This window comes from Carassius carassius, chromosome 22 (assembly GCF_963082965.1).
Source record: "Carassius carassius chromosome 22, fCarCar2.1, whole genome shotgun sequence".
NCBI lineage: Eukaryota > Metazoa > Chordata > Actinopteri > Cypriniformes > Cyprinidae > Carassius > Carassius carassius.
Genome location: NC_081776.1, coordinates 3,619,184 through 3,639,702, shown reverse-complemented (window position 1 = coordinate 3,639,702; position 20,519 = coordinate 3,619,184). Strand labels below are relative to the sequence as shown.

Genomic DNA, 20,519 nt, shown 5'->3' with positions numbered 1-20,519 from the left:
CGTTACTATTTTCATCAGGTTAATTGAAACCGGCGTTACTTTAATGTCTCTCGTATCACGCCGCGCTCACTCTCTCAAATAGAGTCTCTTTCAACTATTACATTAAAATTGCCTCAGATGACTTCAGTATTAACATTATTGTAAATGACATACTTGTAGTTTCCTCTTGTAAATAAAACCGATCGTTTGGTTCACTGTAATGGACTACTTTTCTTCACGGAAGTGTTAAGGTAGCCTTATACAGGTAAGTAATTAAAACTCAAATCAGTTTTCCACATAGGCTATGTATTTATTTATTAAGTGTCAATTTAATAAGCTGTATAATATACTGGTCTTTATAGTAAAATAAACCCCTTCAGGGTGACGTGACAATTGAATGTAGCTGTCAAATAGCTGTTTTTCAATTTCATCTGCTGTCATACAGTACATAATAAAACGGGATATGTTGAGTTTTAAGTAAGAAACTTATATATGCTATTTATGAATTGACTTTCTACATTTTATAATTATTTAATTAGAATAATACAATAGTTTTATTGAATCACCAGTGCATTGAACTGTACTCGTGAGGTACTCGAGAAGGCGGAGGGCGGTTGGACTGAATGGCTGCTGAAAGGGAGGAGCTTCACACAAACTCAGAGTCCTGTTACTGTACGCCGGAGATTTTGGGAGTGAAGGAACAGCTCGAGTCATTTTCTCTTTGCAGGTTTCTTCGCACATCTAAAGGACGCATACCTCGGTGAGTTTGACCGTCACTGCCAGGTGTTTGGATGCGAGTTTACTTACTTTACGCGCTTTTTACACACTCTTCCTCCTTGCTTGATTAAACATTAACCATTTTGCGTCAGTCTCACTGAAGTCTTTGTTGAAAAGCGTGGCTTATATTGCACGCATTTTATAGTATGTTGAATATTATATATTAGTTTGCACTTTCAGAAAGTTCTAGCTCTAAATCTGTGATTCAGTTTAGGGATACAGACAAATCGCCCTATTTTTGCACTGATGCATGTTCATTGTTATTTGACAGTTTGAGATTAATAATCTCTTAATCCTATTTCTTGGCCCGTTCTTTTCACATCCACAATTTTGCATACCTCTTTATCTTATTTACGAATCAGCCTGGATTTCTTTTACAAGCCAGTAACTCTAGAAAAAGTAGAAAACTGTCTACAAAGGCTTTTTGATACTCTGTTGACCTGATTGAATTGGTTTTAAGTCTGCTTTGCACATAGTAAAACATCTCATAGGTTAATATGCTGTATTAAACCTTTTATTGCATTGAACTCTTTTATGGGTCTTAACATTGCATCTTTTTGAGGGATTCTTTTAAGTAACCTCTTTAGTGTCCTTCAGCATCCTGCAGTCTCTATAAACAGGGCACTACTGTCCCATGTCTATGACAAGTATGTCATTTGAGTTGAGGGATGCTGTAACCCATTAAGTTTCTCATTGTTACCGTCCAAAACGGATTTGGCATTTTCTCTGGCTTTCAGCATCTCTACACTCTCTTCTCAAAATATTTGTGAAGTGGAATCACCGGCCATGAACATTTTTATATTGTTTAAAATATATCTGTTGTGGGATTTGGGACGGAGCTGAGGAGGTGGGGAGGGTTTTCGAGTGGATGCTTTGGGAAATTTCTCTTCTGGGAACCATTGAGTGCTTGTGTAACTAAAGCGATGCTGTTTGCGTTTTGGCAGCGAACCCATAAATCCCATCTGACAAAGAATGCAAGCTCTGTACTTATTGCAATCTATTAAATAAATTTTATGGCCCCGTTGATTAACACAACTGCACAGGTCAGGCTTCTGCGGCAGCTGCGTATTCAGCTGATTCAGCTTTCAATGTCTGTGATATAATCTGTCAGATTGTGATTTGGGACCTTGTTTTATTGCTTTGACCTTTAGTTGTATGAGTAAAAGCATGAGGGAAGATCTGAACGTTGATGATGGGAGGGATGTGCTGTCAGAGTAGCAGCACGGACGGTGAAGTGTGGTGCTCGCAACACTGCGGGCCAATAATGGGCCATGAAACGGAATCTGATAACAGTGTGGTGTTTGGAAAATATGTGGGGAATGCCCTCGCCTTAAAAAGAACAGACTGAACATGGTGATATATGATTGGAATAGTCTCTGGAATGCAAAACAGCACTGTTTTCCCCCATTTTGCACTTTTTCTCAGTTTTGGCTCCCTCTTTGTTGGGTTAAGGGAACAGGCTGCCTGTTGGGGTATACAGGGTCTGTCTTACAAAAGACCTGTTCAGAGCCACTCATATAAATCATGTTGAATAAAGTCACAAATGACTTGAGAGAACTAAAATTCTTCCCTTGTCATAAACACTATCTACTGCCAAAAGGTGACACCGTAATCCAAGGAGAAGTGTTTTCCTCCAATTAGAAACCCAAAGACATTGGTTGTTCCTCTATGGGAAAAATATGAGATGTAAATGAAATATGGTGTTTCAGTGCACATTAAACTATTTAAATATTTATAATGGACAAAATGTACAAAAAGGGCCCAAACTGTAAATTGTGGCATTATGGGATCTTTCTTTTCTCTATAGACACTTTTTGACCACTAATGTTGAAGATAAAGTCATTGTCACTTAAACATTAAGCAGCTGTTGTCATAAAATGTCAAAAACATTGTCGTCTTGAATTATGGTGGAATCTTTTGGCAGTAGCTGATTGCAGTGTTTATGACAAGTGTTTGAGAGATTAATTCTCCATGGCTATTTTAATACAAATATTTTCAATATTTTTTTTTGCCTGCTAATGTGCATGAGTAGTAGTATGATATTATATAAGTTGTATTATAGTTAGTTTTTGACAGAAATTAAGACTTTCAGCTAGACTTTCAAAGAATCCTGAAAAAGGTTCCAAAAAAATATATATATATATATACATATATATTAACCAGCACAACTGTTTCCAACATTGATACTGTATATCAGCTTATTAGAATGATTTCTGAAGGATCATGTGACACTGAAGACTGGAATAATGATGCTGAAAATTCAGCTTTGCATCACAGGAATAAATTATATTTTAAAGTATATAAAAATAGAAAACTGTTATTTTAAATTGCAGGGTTCCCACGGGTCCTTGAAATCCTTGAAAGTTTGTGAATCTATACAACATTTTTCAAGGCCCTGGAAAGTTTTTGAAAATAAGCATACATTGACACAGGTCCTTGAAAGTGCTTGAATTTATTTTTTGCAAGAAGCTTTATATGGAAAAAATTCCATCTTATTCCCTCTGGTCCACTAATGTGTTATTTCGCCAACACTTTGTGGCCTGTCCATACTAGCTTGCTTGATTTACATTAGTTACACATTTACACGTTTAGTTAATTGTTTCCCATGTGAGGTACTTTGTGTTGTACATTATCATGACATTAGAGTGACCATATTTCCTCTTTTACCTGGACCTCTTTTTGGATCAAAAACATTTCTGAAGTGCCCAAAACGTCTGGGATTCGGCTTTTACTTTCTACTGTCGTCAATGATTGTGTGAGTTTTTGTATTCGATGCTGCAAGGGACAGTTCCCACTGAATTTCTGACCATTATTTCCCGTTCCCGTGATTTTTGTGTCCAGTCCCGCCCCCTCCTGCAAACATTCTAATATTGCATAATTTTTGTGCATCTGGGGAGCATCTATCGATACGCAAAGTATTTAAATTTCTTTTAAATAAGCACTCACTGTTCACTTTCACTTCTGTTTAAGCGATCATGCACGCTTTGTGTAAAGTGAGATCAGATATTTGCTAATAAGCTCAGGATCTGTTGAGCAGCAAATCCTCCAGCATGGTCTGTCAGCCTTCTCTCTCTCCTCAACCCATGATCAGTCAAATCTGACTCCTATAGCTCGTCTTGAATGCAGGGTTGCCAAGTCTGGATTTTTTTTCCTATGGCTACTTTTAAACTGTTAATGGGTTGATTTTCCCCCGTGGGTTAAATGTTTGAAATGTTGCTTAAATTACATTTGACTAAAATGCTTGTATTGAAACATTCTGCCTATGATATAACTGTGCTACAGTAGAAGTTTTGTGAAGGAGGGCCACTGGTAGTAAGTTTTTTTTTTTTTTTTTTATCTGTGTTTATGATCAATATGCATAACAGTAAATGTAAAAAAAATTATTTTAGGTATGGAAATGACATATTTTCACACTACTTTAACCAGCACCCCACCCTGCCCCAACCCAATGTCCTCTATTTGGAAAACTAAAATGTGGTCATCCTACATGACGTTCATGCACACCTCAACGTTTACAGACACAGTATGAAATTAATGTTGAATTGCTTTGCTTGTTAAGATAATGTAAACCCATGAGGTATGAAAAACCTAAGAGCATATTCATATATCTTAAAACTTCTGGTTACATGAGCCTAAACTCTTTACAATAAAATCCATGCAAAAGTTAATATCAGATACTTTTAGAATACAGTATAGGATGTACTGAATATTTTTCAGTTTTATGCAAAACCAAAATGCAACAAATAGAATATCAGCTCTCTGCCATGGCCAAAAAAAACAACAACCTTTTTTGCATAGTTGTGTTTGAGAAATAAAAACTGTAACAATGTATCTTACAAGATGTATCTTTCATTTCACCGCTGGTTATATATGCTCTAGTCTATAATCGTGTATATGATGAATAAAAATCTTGATAATAACACATAATAATGATAACACAATGTAACCTCGCTCTCACTGGGTTTGGTGTTATACTGCAGGTATAAAAAGTATAGCAGGATCTACATGGTTTACAGTCTCATACAGCCCTGCCCTATTTGGGCATTCGGACACTCTAGATTGATGTCCTTCTGCTTCTTATCTGGTTTACATTCACAGCCGTGTTTTATCAAGTGCAGAACATTTGCCAAAGCTCTATTTGGATCCCTCAAATGCATCAAAACATGTAATTATATTGTTAAGCTGACAATTTAATTTGCGAGTTTGCATTATAGAGGTTCTCATTAAATGTGCAAAACCATTTTCTACATATGAAACTCCCATGACTGTACTGAAATCACTTTTGGTTATCCATGAAAAGATTTATGCACATGCGTCATGCATTCTCTTTCTGTTTTTACAGCTCATTTGTTCTTACACTTTGGAAATACAGAGCATCCTCAAAGTCATTACATAAACTAGATCTGAAATAATGATTCTTTTAGATGACTCCTGTGAGGTGTTCAATTAACTTTTGTTAGGATGATTGACGTGCAGCAGAAAACTCAAGAGATGCAGCTCTCTAACCCTGCCCCATTCAGATGTTCAGTTATTCCTATGCCGCTATGAATCTGATAGCCTGTAATTTTAAAGCGCTGGATCCAGGAACCGCAGTTGTGTAACGCTGCAGCGTTTCTGAGCGTTCTCAGAACTGCTGGATCCGCTGAGCTCCAAACGGGCGGTGACGACCGAGAAACGCGGCAAATGGAGTCATTCCTCGATTGTGAAGTCAGAGCCATCTGAAACTTTAGCTTGTGTTTATTTAGGTCCCCGCAAATATGCCATAAGTGACCCAGATGTTTTGTTAGTAATATAGAAATCAGAAATTCCTTCCGCCTTTTACATTAAGTTAATCTTCAGCAGGATTCCAGTTTTTTTTTTTTTTTTGCTGTAATTTGACTTTGTGGTCTGTTTGTTGTCCTTTATTGAGCCGGCAGGTTTCAGTGGAAAAGTCTAATGGTGCCTGGCCTTGGATTTTGAGGAGATCTTAAGTGCACTAGGCTTGCACTCAGACCGCTTATTTGTCAGGATTTTTCAGGGGTTATGAAGGCTGATGGATGTTTTTGCTTCTCCACTCTTCTGTCATGGAAAGAATTGAATGTGAACTTGAGGGATAACGCTTCAGTTGGGAATAATGATAACATTGAAATATTGATTAATTGTCAGAATATGGACAATTTTAGAATAAGGGAATGCTTAAAGTTTTAGGGACATAATCGTTATTTTTGCTTGGTTGCAATGTAAAGAAAATAACTGTAGCCCACTCATATAAAGGTGTGATTTTAAAGAACTAATTCACCCAGAAAAATTAAAAATCATTCTGTTTCAGACCTCTTTGACTTACTGATGAAAAATAAAATAAAAAAACTTTTGAAAATCAATTAACAAATGTCATACAGGTTTTAGCATGAGGATGAGTTAAATGATGACCAATTTTTCCAATTTTTATATCCTTTTTATATCCCTGTTACATGCCGTCCTTCAAAAATCATGTGGCATCAAGTTTTTAAAATGACCATAATGGTAACGTGTAGCCAATCTGAGTTAGTGAGCTGATTCTCATCTGCAAAAACATGCACAGGAAATGTCTCGGCGAGCCCATTTTCCCAGTCCTCTGCCTCAGCCGACCACTAAACAAACAAAACTAATCAAGAGATGTCCAACGCATTCCATCAGAAATCACTCTGTGAGAGGGAAATGGAAAATTTGGAGACATATTTAGGGTCGGCCATGATGCAGAAGTGAAAGAACGCATGAAAATTGACTTTGACTCTAGCATGAAGTCATGTCGATGTAGAGGCCCGTGTTGTGAGCACGAATGCGTGCCAACGCTCCCATAAAGGTGTTGAGGGAGAGCCAGCGAGCTTTGATTTGACAAATGCCGATTCTGCTGAGGTAAGGAGCGCTTAAGCGAGCTGCTAGTCAAACTGTCCTGACCTCCTGACCTAAGAAAACATGCACGCTTCTCTTTGCCAGCTCGTTTTGTTTGCTCTTTCAGCCTTACATGGTCAGATCGTACATGCATCCTTATCACGAGCCAAGCTGGGTCAAAGAAAAAGCAGATCTTATGAGACGATGTTACTGCTAGCATGATGAAATTGAGCGGTATCGAGTAACAGATGACCTACACAGGTTGCCAAAGACAAAAGCTGACTGATGATGTTGGAATGATTTATTAAAAAAAAAAAGAAAAAACAGCATAACCACTTGAACACCTCAGTGGTATGATTCGATGCTAGTCTTGTTTCCCTGTCTGTTAATTCTTTAATAGACCTCAGTCTTTATGTGTGCGTCTGGTAATGGTAGCAGTGATAATTGTTTAAGAGAGCCTTTATGGAGTAAACTCTTTCCTTCTAATCAGAAGCATATACTAGTGCACTCGCCTCGGAGGCACGCACACCCGCACGCACACACGCCTCCTTTTCTTTCCACTTCACATGTCATTGCATCTTTCTGAGAGAGCCAATTAAAGCTGATTAAAGCCGGAGATCAAAGCCACTGACATGGCTATCACTCAGGATTCCCTCTTCGAATGTATATTTACCTGTGCGTGTTAAATAAAATGCATCCTGACTGCTTTACATAAGCGGAACTGTACATCACTCTGCGGTATTGCGGCCTGGTTTGTATTTGTAAGTTGAGAAGCACTGCCGAATTAGTTAATTTCTTCATTGGCAGACAGCTGGCAGTGAGTCAGATGCAGAAACGCACTCTCGTGGTGAGAGTTTTTAATCAGCAATGCTCTATGCGGGGACAAAATTCGAGACTTACCTCATAAGAAATGTGTTATTAATGATTCCCCATTACAATCGCTCATGCTATTAATAAACATCTCAGGTCTGTGTTTTTTAAAGCAGATTTTATTACCCTTCAGTTGGCATTGTAAACTAGCGGAGATGCTTGCCTGCTGTATTTTGCAGGGCTAGTGATTCTAAGTAAGAAGAAAAGGCAGGGATACACGTCCCAATAGTCAATAAATGTATTCAGAATGGACCTTATGTGATTGAGAGGTGCTAATCATAAAAATATACACTGCATTTACATACAGTCATTTGCATTGTTTGTGTAATAGTAGCTCTGCTCCAAGTCCTAGTGAGCTGCCTGCATAGACAGCATCTTAATGCGTTAAAGGCTCTTAAGAGACCACAATTTGACTAAATTCAAAGTCAGCGTTGCACTCACCATAATGCATTTTGACTAGTTTTGTGAGCAAATACATTTTCAGTTAATAACATAAATTACTTGCTCTTTACTCAAGTGTTTGTGGGCTATGGATTTTTATGCAGATTTTGTTTTATTATAGTATCTTGTTGTAATCTGCTGTGTCCCAGTTCACATACTATCCATCCTAAATAGTATTTGGAATTGGAATTAGTGTGTTCCAAATTGTATTATGTAGTATACCATAGGTACTCCACAAACTATTGCGCTTTGCCGGAGGATTAAGTTTTGAACTACAAACATGAATAAAAAGTGACGAAAAAAAATACTACAAACATGGCGGATATGCGCAAACAATGATTAAGTCAAGAGATTACGGTAAATGGGTTAATATTAATAATGTAAATTATTAATGTAATGTAAATAATGTAAATAAATATTAAGTAAAATTGATAGAGTATCCAGCGTGAAGAAAAATATTTGTCATTGCAACAACATTTTGAACCATGAAAGCCTGTAACTGAATAAAAAAAGAAAAAAGTAATTGCAACTTTTTAACAATTCAATGCCACTTTTTTTCTTGCAATTGTTTACATCTCACAATTCAGATTTTTCTCAGTATTGCGTTATACAAACAATTTTCAATCGTAAGATATACAGTAAACTCGTAATTGTTAAATCAGAGTTGCGAGATGTAAACTTTAAGAAAAGATTTCTGTGAAAAAAAAACAGAATTGTCAGTTTATAAATCGCAATTCTGACTTCATTTCCCAGAATTGCGAGTTTATAAGACGCAATACTGCAAAAAAAGTTTTTCTCGCAATGCTGACTTTATAACAATTCTGACTTAAACTAAGTTTAAATCTTGCAATTTTGAGGAAAATAAGTCAAAATTGTCAGATAAAAAGTTGCAATTACCTTTTTCAGTAGCGGAAACAGGCTTCCATAGTGAACTTTATAAACGTTCACAGATACGTTCGTCCATGCATTCAACTTTTAAATGCATCATGCAAAAACATTAGACAAGTTCTTTACATGAAAGACTCATGACTAAAAGATCATCGTGTTACTTCTTTTTCTTTTCAGTATGGTAGGAAGAATTGCAAATTGCAGAAAGTAGTGCAAATTAAATAAACTGAAATGTGGAGTGTGTGTATCAGGGCATTACTGTGACAAAATGATTGACAGGCCAATTTATGAGGACAGAATGAACAAAATATTTTTCTTTAAATAACCTTTGTTTTTTGTGTGATCTTTTTTTCCACTATAAAGAACCTTTTGCGCAGTGAAAATGTTCCGTGGATGTTAAAGGTTCATCGATGCCAATAAAAAACCTTTAATTTTAAGAGTGTAGGAAAATAATATTCAATGAAATGTTTTTTTGGGAATTTGAAAATTGTTCTTTATTGTCATTATGAAAAGAAAACCTGCAACATTTCATTCAGTGTCAAAAATCAGTAACCTAAAAATGGATCTTGTGCACTGTTAGCTTAGCAACATGCTAATATAAAGTGCCGTTGGTCGCTTAAGAGATTCAGTTTCAGTTAAGATGCTGCCTTAAAAGCAAGTACCTATATAGACAGTCTACAGCAAGGCATGTCTTGGAACAGGGTCACCAACCAAATTGCAAGAAATTAGCATTCAGTGACGCTGAGGCCAAAACAATAGCAGCAGCAAACAAGCCCTTTGTTTATTTCTTACTGGCCTGATGCAAACAAAATAGGGGACACAAATTGATAGGGAGTCGGCCGTAATTACAGACTCGTTATTGTTAATCACTGACGCACAGAGTATTCAAACATGTCTTTAAAAATGGGTAAAATCTGTTGTGCGTGTCTTTTTGAGTGATGCAATACTTGAGAGGTTTTGATGAATGTGATGGAGGTCTTGAGTGTGTGTGTGTGTGTGTGTGTGTGTGTATGTAAGGCCTCATTAAGGTTTGTTTTAATGAACACAGCCTCGGTAACAAGAACAATGGGCACTTGTTGCGATCACGTCTGACGGTCTACTGTGTGCGTGCGTGTGAGTGTGTGCAGGCTGCAGTGCCACTCAAGTCTCTGACAGGCATCTGCAAGACCACCATGGATAATAACGGGCCTCCATTAGTTCAGGTTAGACTTAATGATCAGGAATTGGGTTGCGGTCGCCCGCGTGCTTCTGAAACACAATAGCGAGTCATTCGCGATCTGTTTCAACCCAACCCATGTCAGCACCCTGAATGGGTGCTTGTGTGTAGCACAGGTGTGTAAAAGTGAGGAGGGGCCAAAGTCATTTGGAGTGGCTCCAATGGCGCTTGGGTTCATGGATTAATCTTATTTCCAGTTCGGCTATTAGCTATGATGAGGGACCCTCAACCTGGGAGCCTGAAACCGGCCCATAGCTCCAATATTCAATTATTTACAATTTCATGCTTGCCTGAGATTGGTGTTTTTCTCATAAATGTAAAGATTATGCAGCAGGAGTCCTTTATGTTGAACTCTGAGGTAATGATTTATGCAGTTTTTTTTCCCCTTAAAAGGCTTTGTACGCTGTTGCTGAGTGGAAGGGTACATTGGGTTGAGCTGCATGAAGGAGTGCTTGCACTCAAACATTTCTAGTCTTAACTGCTGTAATATTTCACTCGACTAAAATAGAGGAATTTATCATAAAGCTCACAAAATTGTCCAAAGCCAAGTAAATATAAGTGACTGCGTGTTTGCTTGAGAGAAAGAAAAAGAAAGAAAGAAAGAAAGAAAGAAAGAAAAAGAGAGGTTTGTCTTGGAACTGGCAGTTGCAGCCACAGTGAAAGAAGGTTTTTAGGTTTCCCTGAACTAACTGTTCAGCCCTGTGGCACTAAACATAGCCACGGTGAATTCAGCAGACATTGTCCTATACACAGAGACGTGGCCGGTATGAGTGATGCTCAGTGTGCTTGTGTGATATACTGTACCTGCGTCTCTTAAGTGTCTGTGGGGGCCACACAGTGCTCAGCCCTTGACAACACTGGCCTGAAGCCATGCTAATAATAACAGCCAGCAGAAATATGCACAGAAGAGAGGAGATCTGGTAGCGTAGAGAGGAGAGGGGCACGGGAAAGGGTTCTGCACTCACAGGAATGTGTCATCTAATGAGTCTCAAAGTAGTCTGCCATGAACATGCATCTCTTTGTACTCATGATATATATTATCTATCATATATAAAGTTATTTAAATATATATGTGTGTGTGTGATTGCAGTTTATACAATACAGTTTGTGTCAAAGCAGCTTTACGGTTGTAAACAGAAAAATAATGTGTCAATAATGTAATATGAAGACAATAAATTTAGCAATAATTCAACACATATATATAAAATGTTATACACGTGTGTGTGTATATATATATATATATATATATATATATCTTTTTAAAATAAGGTATTTAATAAATAATATTTATTTCGAATTGTGTATGTGTATATATATATATATATATATATAAATATATTAGTAATAAATATTATAAAATGATTTTTATTATTATTAAAAAAATATTTTTTTTGTGTGTTTGTTTGTGTCTGTGTGTATATATATTAGTATTATTGTAATTATTATCATCATCATCAAATATAATAGCTTGGTTGCCATTATTGAAAAAGAATTATAAAGAAAAAATTCTTATAATAAAATACAAATTATATAAAATTATATTATTATTATTATTTATATTTTTATATGTATAGTATGTGACAGAGGTTGGTAGAGTACCCAAAAACTGTACTCAAGTAAAAGTACTTCTAGAAATATTTACTCAAGTAAAAGTACTAGTCTGAATAGTTACTTGAGTAAGAGTAATCGGATAAAAAATCTACTCAAGTAGTTAGTTACTAGTTACTTTGGGTCATATATACGGAGTCTATTTTTATTTAGGTATATAGATAAAATGTATGTTATGTGTGTGTGTGTGTGTGTGTGTGTGTATAAATTATATATATATATATATATATATATATATATATATATATATATATATATATATATATATATTTCATCAGCCTTTACTCCAGTCTTCAATGTCACATAATCCTTCAGAAATCATTCCAATATGTTGATTTACTATCAATGATGTTCTTTTTATCTTTCTATTCATCAAATAATCCTAAACAAAATCTCACAGGTTCCAAAAAAATATTAAGCAGCAAAACGGTTTCCCGCACTGATAATAAATCAATATATTAGATTTATATTTTGAAGGATCATAACTCTGAAAACTGGAGTAACAGCTGATGAAAATTCGGATTTGCATCACAAAATAAATTATATATAAGTATGTATTATATATGTATAAATAACCTCTGACACAAAGAAGAGTGAAAACTCCTAACATAACCGCTAAGTTACTGAACATCTGAACATAACAAACCAAATGCACAATGACGGATCTTCTTTCATCTGTTCTGCAAAATGTAAACAAATGTATATTTCTGCAAGTGGAAATATTGTGGAAATATCATTAGTAATTGTGTCTAGGCATGGGGGGGTCGTCATGTGACACACAGCAGCAACAGCATATTGGCAAATTATTATTAAGCATTATTATCACTATTTTTTTTTTTTTTTATTTTTTTTATTAGAAACATTCCCAGAAGCATGAACTATATAATGAAATATCTGGATTCTCACTTTTCATAAATTGTTAATGATAATATGCGATGGTCAAAGTAGCCTAATTATGTAATTTATTATAAAAACCTGTCTGTTTACTTAAGTAATATAGGTGTCATGCCATAACATTTCCATGACATTTTAATACGACTTACTTTTTATATTAAATGTGAATTTAACATTGAAAGTCAATGTGATATAAAAACTGCTATTAATCTTTCATTGTTCAGAAAGAGAGCAAATAATATTTACATTATTAAAGATCATTTTCACTGACAGTCTAGAGTTCAATCACTCTCAGAAACTCCCATTAAAATCACTGAAACTGTTAACACTATGAAATCAATATATTAATTATAGATTCGTACACACATCTGCACTTTGTTGTTTATGAAGAGAGAATTCGCCAGAAAGAGGTATTCAGTCAGCGAGCGAGTGAAGGAAGCACCGGCATTTCAGCGATGACTCGTCGCAACACCTCTGATTGGCCAATGCTTTAACAAGCTCAACAGAATCTTGTGTGATTGGTTATAATGCGCACTGCTGTAAAAACGCGTCTGTCTCGACTCGACTCGAAGCGAACGCAGATCTGAATTCAGCTGCTAATGATTTGACTCGCTGAGTTCTCACGCCGGTGTGATTGTATCAAATATAGAAAATATTAATCGGCTATTTTTCGTCTTTTGGAAGCTGCATTCAACTTGGTTCCCCTCTGTTATAAGTTACACGTACAACAAACTAATGTCATAGTTGTATCTTGTACTGTAATCGAGTGTAGCCCAAGTTATACCTGTTGAACCGTAGACAGCGCATGTGGTTTTCATCCAATACAGATCTTCATCGCAAGCAAATAATAGCCTGCAATTTAGTGTAGATCCAGCCACGTCTTCAAAGCTCTTTCTGTTCTTAAACGTGACAACTCTGAGTGAACCGTTTCAAACGCTCAGCACGTGCGGCAGGATACTGAACGAATCATTCAAACTGATTCACGAACCAATTCACTGGTTAGCCAACTGGTTTGAACAATCCTTTGAATAGAATTGATACAAAAGAATGAATCATTCGCGAATGGGCATCGCTCATTGCCCAGAGAAAAGAAGATGGCGCGTTTGGATCAAACTGTTGCATTTATAACATTTATTGCATTAAGCTAAAGTAACGAGAGGACCGTGACCCACAGTAACGAAGTAAAAGTACAGATTTTTCCCAAAAAAATTACTCAAGTAAGAGTAAAAGTACCCATCTTTAAATATACTGCAAAAAGTATTATTTACCCAAAACATTTACTCAAGTAAATGTAACGAAGTAAATGTAACTCTTTACTACCCCCCTCTGGGTAGTGATATACTGATGGCAGTGACTCAAGCACGTTATCTCTGTCAGAGAGCTTTTAGTAATTACTCCCTCCCCAAATCTTGATGCACACTGACAAACACTCTTAGGGACCATTTGTTTAAACGTCAGAGCTTGTGTTCTGCGTGTTTGCTGACAAAATACGGTTCCCTCTCTCTAACCCCCGAATGATGCACCCTTGAGTAATGCCTGCCAGTGAGGTCATCCAGCCCGTCTTATAATCTTATTTCTGCTATCTCTCCTGAGGAATGTAATGCCCTTCATTTTTCAGAAATTTCTTGTCAATTAATACTCTTAAAATCTTGTGCACTGAAGAAAAGCACATTCCATTGTCTGAGTTCTGGGCTATAAAACAGCCACATTGAGCAAGATTAATACTGATGGAATGGAAAACTGGATGGAAGAATGTCACTAGCCGTGCCGATAACGCCCCGGGGAGTGAATGTTTTCGCACGGAGACTTACGAGGCATAAACAAATAACATAACAGAAGCTGTTTCTGATGATGGAGGACAAGGGGAACATGTTGCACACACGCATTGAGTGTAAACGTCATGCTTTTGGCTTGTACTGCTTCCTCTTAAGTACAATATGAAGATATTTCTCGCATATTCCTATTGAACAAAGCCTTAAATCACTCATATTTTTTTGGTTTAGTTTTGTTGCCATTCTTGTGCGCAGGGTTTGAAAGACACATTTTACAAGACACATCAGGAACTTCTTAGCTCTATGAGAAATACATTTTTATGTTCCATTAAATGTTCCAGCTGCAATATATATACAATATATACAGGAGAGTGTTGGGTTATGTTAATTGGGAGAGAAAAAGTGAGCAGCTAAATGCAGCCTCGTCCTAAATGAGGCCCTCATGTTAGGTCAGATGTAGTATGTAATTGATATTTAGCAAAGCCTGATGTTTCGAATACCTCAGTTTGGTGTTCAGTAGATTGCCTATATGCAGAAACAAGCTTTAAAGGAAAATTACACCCAAAAATGTAATTATGTGCTACTCTATGGAAATTAAAGCTAATTGGATCTGTAAAAAGAAAAGCACATTTAAAATCACAAGATTAGTCTGAAGGGCTTGTGTGCTATAAGTCTTCTAAAGCCATAAAACAGCCTACTGTGATGAATAGACCAAAACTTAAATTCTCCTCTCAAATAAAAATGAATGCATTGGGATTAAAGACAAAAAGGGGTTTTCAAGCATCAAAACCATAAGTTTAATACAATTTTTGTTTTTCATACATTAAAATGTGCGTATTTATTTTTATTTGTTTATTTATCTACTATTTTTTTTTTTTTGTGAGCAAAAAAAACTGTAGTTTTTAGAAAATATTTTTGCCAGCTATGGTTGCAAAAGAAATTTTATTTAAAAAAAAAAACTAAACACGTTTACAGAGCAAACTGTAATTTACAATCAAGAAATCAGTAAATTAAACCGTTCCCACTGCTACTAAAATCTTTTTTGTACCTTTTAACATATACTGACAACCACCATAATAATGCAGGTGGTAAAAGACAAAGAATCAAAGTTCTTCACAAGTAGCTTTTCCACAAGCTCAAGTATATATTAATATACAGAAGGTGCACAGAGTCATTCAGGCAAACACAAAACACCATCATGGTAACACATGACAATAACCATTCAGTAAACATCAGAAGATATAACATAAAACCTTAATGTACATAACAAAATCTATTAAAAAGTGAAAAAGTGAAAAAAAAAAAAAAAAAAAAGTGACGTGACATTCAGCCAAGTATGGTGACCCAAGTATTAAGAAACCGTTTTTGACTGTAAATTATACATGGATTTGTTCTTTTTCAATTCTAAAAACTGTACAATTAACAGCATTTTACTGTAATATTATGAAACGTCTGTTTAGATCTTTTATGGTTCTTCCCAGTATATAGGCTAGTACGGGAACTTACTGTTAACCTATTAAGAAATGTAATTTAAAAATTAAACATTTTTAATTTGAAATGTTCACCAGTTATTTCCACTATCCTTCATACCACTAGTTTTTACACATTTTTATTGATTAAATAATAAATATAATAAAATGTAGTATGATCCCATTTTTATATATATATATATATATATATATATATATATATATATATATATATATATATATATATAATTTTTTTTTTTTTTTTTTTTTTTTTTTTAATACAGGTACAGGTCAGCATAATTATGTTTTATTTTTACATAAATATATATGTTACGCTGAATGACAAAGGAACATAATTTCACCCATATTTTGACATTTTATTTTCAGAAAGTTATGTGACACATTAAAATAGACTTACTTGCATTTAATATGCTTTCTATGTACATAAAATGACCCTTTGACATCTTTGTGTTTAAAACTTTAATAGTTTATATCTTCTGTAGAGGGCAAGATTATAAAAGAATAACAAATAACATTTTGGGCTGATTCATGCAACAAAGTTATCATACGACTTCAGAAGACTTGCAATGCACAAAAGTATGGACTACTTTTATTTTAAATGTTTTATGTTTATTTTATTTTTTTTGCTTGACAGCCCCAGTCCCCATTCACTTACACGGAAAAGAGCAGCCAGTTTCTTCAGAAATTCTCCTTTTGTGTTCCAGGGCAGAAAGCCATAAGGGTTTTTAATGATATGGGGATGAGATCATTTTTCTTGCAACAATTTTTCAGTTGTCAACATATGATGTAATGTACACTCACTTTTATAGAATGGTATCTCACATGACATCACACTGAGCTCATCAGATCCAAACCTGGATGAATGAATGCTTAAACACTTAAGCGCTGGCAGGCGTCTTCTCGCGTGCTTTCATGATCTGAGCAGGTCATGAATAACTTTGTGTCATGATAAGGATGCTAAATGCGTTTTTCTTAATTTCTTTTGCATCACATGCAGCGTATACTGTGAAGCACTCATCAAAAGCTTGAAAAGCTACGTTCTGCTTCAAGGCGTTTTCTGTCACGGCCATCTCCATGGCTGGTTATTTGAACACGAATCCACTCTTTTTTTCCATTTTGGTCTCTCACAGTTATGTAAGAAGAGACCGCTCAAAGCTAAAACCACTCAATCTTGGATAAAATTGCTGGGAGAGAAAAGTTTTTTTTTTTCTTTTGTGCCACTTTTTTTCCTCAGCAAGCTTGAGAATAGTGTAGAAGAGGGATTGTATGTGGTTTGGGACAGCTAGTATGCTAGGTATGTTTGGTTGTTTCTGTGATTAAATTTGTGCGATGCTACTCAGACGTCACATAGAGCTATCATTCGCTCTGCGGAGTGTAGATAGAAGTCCCTTCACTCTCTCTCTGTGGTCAGTGTGTTTGAATATGAGGCTCTATCTGTCTACACAGCATGTGAAACCCTTGGGTTTTTCTTTTTTTTTTGTGCATGTTGCTTACGGGAAAGAGAGCTTTTTTCCTACCATATTTGGTCATGTGGAGCCAAACCAATGGGCAGAAGACGTTTGATGCCGTACAAGCATCTCAATTTGGCCTTTTCCCTCTTGCTCTTTTTTGAGAACCTTTCATGCCAGCTGATAGTGGTGTGATGTTTGGACATGCATGAGAGGACCATTTAAAATCAGCATTTTTTTAAACGCCATAGCATGAAAGCATCTCTGCTCCTAAAAATGCATTTCCAGAAGTGCAACTGCCGTTGTGCAGAAATAAATGGCCCTAGGTTTAATGAGTTAATACCTATGAAAACTGGAAGCAAAAACTTTTTCCCGACATCCTAAAACCATGTTCCTGTGTTTCTCTTGTTCAGCTCTGTGCTGGAAAAAGAAAGGGAACATTTAAGACGAATGATTTTTAGTGTGGCAAACTTAATCATTTTACAAATGTAAATATGCATGTATATATAATAAATTATAAATAATACATAATTTTTCATCTGTTAATCTACATATATAATAATAATAATACATTAATAATAAATAAAACACTAGGTATTTATATTAAGTAGGGATGTCCAGATCTGATCACGTGATCGGAAATCAGGCCCGATCGCGTGGTTTCAGACTCCATCGGAATCGGACGTTACCTCCCGATCAGGACTCGTGTGTATATATATATATATATATATATATATATATATTCTCATTATTTTTTAACACATCTTTAGTTATGCGATGGCACAGAGTAAGACCCTCTTGACTCCACACAAAAACAGCAACGCTTGCGGCATGACATCACTTTGTTTTCAAGAGCGGGTGTGAATAAATATAGATTCAAACTCAAAGAGACAGGATAGTCTGTGCATGACCTGATATTTCATTTGGACCCAGAATACAGCGAGATGAACATCACAGAGCGCTAAACTCTCATGCAGTGTGTGTTTCATTCATACTAGAAGCCGGAGCGCGCTCTTGCGCTGATAGTCATATCAGGAAATTCATAATATGGACAAAAGCGTCCAGCTATCGCTGTGGTTTTCTCAGGAAAACAGCAACTTATGCAAACACAAAGACATTAATAAACGATCACGACAATAAATTGTTTTTTAGGTAATCTCCAGCAGGTGATTAATAAAGTATATGAACAATGCAGTGCTAATTGACATTTATTACAGTATAGAAATTGTTCTGCCTTATTATGTGATAAAGTGTTTGTAGTATATAAACAAATCATTATTATTTGTTATTGTCCAGATTTATTTATAAATTTATAGATTTCTAAGCCAATTAAAAGCTAGAAAATAAGAGAAAAATTTAAGTTGCCTAGACTACCAGTCAGAAGTTTCTGAACAGTAAGCTTGTTAATGTTTTTTTTTTTAAAGAAGTCTCTTCTGTTCACCAAGCCTGCATTTATTTGATCCAAAGTACAGCAAAACAGTAAAATGTTTGAAATATTTTCACTAGCCTATTTAAAATAGCTGTTTTATGTTTGAATATATTTCAAAATGTAATTTATTGAACATCCTTGATCTCTTTTTTCGCTCTTCTTTATTCTTTTTTTTTATGTAATATAGAAGTATCGGATCGGGACTCGGTATCGGCAGATACTGAAAATCAAATGACTCGGACTCGATGGCAAAAAAACCTGATCGGGACATCCCTAATATTAAGTAGAAGTAAGAAATTATTTTAAACAAGATGGATTCAAAAAAATATAGACTAAATACTATATATTAATAAGGGAATTTTAAATGTTATTTATAGAAGCAAGAAATTATTTGAAACAATATGGATTCTAAAAAGCACTGTATAAATGATATATATATATATATTAGGGTGTAACGGTACGCAAAAATCATGGTTCGTGATCTTTTTTCCACGTACCTCGGTTTTAAAGTCACGGTTCGGTTCATTTTCGGGAAGGGAAAGGAATGCAAACATTAAACTGCAGGTTGTTTATTACTATACACTTTTTTTTTTTAAATACTTTTTAATAAAATATAAATATAAAATAAAAAAAGAATAAGAAATAAAATACTGCTGCAAAGTTCTCCACTAAATAAAATACTCTCAGTCTCAAACCAATATCATGTAATAAAATATAATGAAAAATATAAATAAATAACTATGATTACAGTGCAGCATTACCAATCCCAGCTTGTAGGCCTGCTTCACCAGAACCGTGCCGTGCCTGCTGCTGTAGGTGACAGGGAGACCGCCGACAGACAAGGCTCTTGTCTTCATGACAACAATATCTATACTTCATGTTGAGCATAAATATAAAGCCTACTGATAAAGGACAACGTCAACAGTATTGACAGCAAAATAGACTATGTTTGACAGGTGATCGATAATTATTAATTTATTTTTTCAATTACATTTATATCTGAATTTATGTCAACCTATAAACTTTCAAACATCAAAGTGTCATGAATTAATATGTATTTGTGTACAAAATGACATATAAACATATTTTCCTATTTTATTTTGCCTGGAAACGCATCCAACACGCTTGCGTGTCGCGTGAAAAATAGGCGTCGGTTCTATTTCTAGAATGCACGCGTTTTCCTGAGATGCGCGTCTCACGCAGGCAGTCTGCAAGCTCTAACCTGTTAACATGGGAGCCGAATTAAAAGCGGACACGCCACGCAGGTGAGACGCTTGCGCCACGCATCCAGTGTGTCACCGGCCTTAGAATCAGCTGCAGGGCGGGATTTGTGCTGAACGTGGAGACTTCCGCCACTTAATATGTTCGTTTGGAAACACGAAAATGTACTTATGTTCCGCGCACAAAATATTGCATTCCGTCATTCGGTACACACGTGCACCGTACCGAAAGCCCTGTACCGAAACAGTCTGGTACGAATACACGTACCGTTACACCCCTAATATATATATATATATATATTAGGGGTGTAACGGTTCACAAAATTCACGGTTCAGTTCGATACATTACACTGGTGTCACGGTTCGGTACGTTTTATATACAGCAAAAAGAAAAAATTGGCAGATAAATTTCCTTGATTTTTAACAATGTATTTTTTTTTTTTTGACATTGAACAATGATGGAGCTATTCTTTACCCATCTTCTATGGTGTTTTCTTAGCAGCATACTGTATAAAACAAAAACAGCTCCTTATAAAAAAAAATGAAAATGTTATATTAGTTATGAACAAATACAAAGATGTAACTTTTTATGTGGAACTCTATAACTCTTTATATTGAGTGTTGTTTTACTCAATTG

General features: G+C 35.5%; 1 protein-coding gene across 5 annotated transcripts in view; it reads left to right on the top strand.

Annotated features, from left to right (window-relative positions):
* The first annotated feature begins 581 nt into the window (after positions 1–581).
* The window catches only part of LOC132098727 (non-muscle caldesmon-like), a 58,618-nt gene continuing 38,680 nt past the window's right edge, over positions 582–20,519 (top strand). For all 5 annotated transcript variants that reach the window (XR_009422964.1, XR_009422963.1, XM_059504871.1 and 2 more), the window contains exon 1: positions 582–739. The gene's annotated coding sequence lies outside the window, so the exon portion shown is untranslated. The remainder of the gene's footprint in view (positions 740–20,519) is intronic.